General features: G+C 38.8%; 1 pseudogene; it reads left to right on the top strand.

Moving 5' to 3' along the window:
* The first annotated feature begins 806 nt into the window (after nucleotides 1–806).
* On the top strand, nucleotides 807–925 carry LOC134946364 (5S ribosomal RNA; annotated as a pseudogene).
* The last annotated feature ends 722 nt before the right edge of the window (nucleotides 926–1,647 follow it).

The raw sequence follows: 1,647 nt of genomic DNA, 5'->3' as shown, positions 1-1,647 counted from the left end.
CATCAAACTTTGTCTGTGGTTTTGATATACGCCTGTCCCTCTATCTGTGAAAAAATTATTTTCCGCATTTTCTGCGTGTCCCCAGTAAAGCATTGGTTTTTTGATAATCTATGTGTTTTCATCCATGCCTTGATGCTTTCATGCTTTTTGTGTTAAAAAGGGACAGCATAAGATATCATTGTGATTTATTAAGTACCACTGTATCAGCCAGATGAATTTTTTCTGTTTCTATTATTACTAGTATTACTAATTCTTTTTGGCAAATGTCTTCCGTGTAAATTATCTCCGGCTATTATCTATGCCTTTTCATGCTTTAGAGATAACACACGATAGCCGCCTATGCACTTTGAAGGTATTCCATTTGTACAGTCAGGGTTCTGAATTGGTTACCTGATAACGACATTTTTCAGTATCTAATTATCTCCGGCTATTACCTATGCCTTTTCATGTTTCAGAGATAACACTCGTTAACCGCCCTTGAACATTGAGGTTTACACTTCTTTACAGTTTGGGCTCTCGATTGGTTATCTGGTAACGATACTTTGCAGTATTTACCAGAACATTTATATCAAGACTCAGCCCACTGCACGGTTCAGATATTTTTTTGCACCTTGGTTTATGTAACATTTGTACTTTATTCACATCTACCAGCAATGCTACCCACTGCCAGGACAGACTGAGGTAAATTGGTTCACCATTCCCTCAAAACCTTGTCTGCCTTTCCTCCAAGTACTTATTTACAGATTTATTCCAGCACCTCTCTTTCCATTGGGTAGTTCCATACGTTTATGGACATCCATTTAATCATCTACAGTCATACCATGCTGCACATGCCCGATCTCGTCTGATCTTGGAAGCCAAGCAGCATTGGGCCTGGTCAGTACCAGAAGGGGTGACCCTCTGGGAATACCGGGTACTGTAGTCTCAAGGAACCCACCATTAACACCTTCCGTTCATGCACCCAGGAATAATCAGCAACTCGTAATTCAAATCACAGTACACGTGCTCATGCTTACTCGTCTTGAAAGAGTCCGTAGTTGGAAAAGCCGGATCCCTTGCTTCTCTCCTATGAATGCTCCTATGTATAACAATTCATAAGTTGATTGAGCAAACAAGGGATTTCAAACTTTCGCTTCGATGAACGTCTAATATCAATACTCACTTAAGATATCGTGGGTGTGCAGATAAACCTCCTGCCACCCACCCCAGAAAAAGTAAGTAACATTTTGTTACATTGTTATTTAATACTATTTTAAGCTATTGTTGTGGACATATACAACAATATTTTTTTCATCTGTCTTGATCAATAAAAGTTAAGTTTTATATTCACACTCACAGTGTATTCCATATTATAACCCTATCAGCAATCAATTTATTTACATAAAATGTGCCCCAGAGAGACAACAAAACAGTCTTCTTTTTGCTCTTCTGTGCAAAAAACACTCCACAATAGTTTGCTCTGAACTAATGTCCGGGAGCACCGCCAACCCAGTTCTACCTCAAAAGCCTAGCAGGCAAAGTTGGTAGCCCTATGTTGGTCACTATTTATATCCTGTATTATATAAAAATTATTTGACATTTACTTACAATCCGGTCCAGTGCAGATTCCAAAACCCCAAACCCATTACAATGAAGTCAATCTTTGCA

This window comes from Pseudophryne corroboree, chromosome 7 (assembly GCF_028390025.1).
Source record: "Pseudophryne corroboree isolate aPseCor3 chromosome 7, aPseCor3.hap2, whole genome shotgun sequence".
NCBI classification, from domain to species: domain Eukaryota; kingdom Metazoa; phylum Chordata; class Amphibia; order Anura; family Myobatrachidae; genus Pseudophryne; species Pseudophryne corroboree.
Note: the sequence above shows the minus strand (reverse complement) of the source record. Positions and strands in the feature narration are given on the sequence as shown.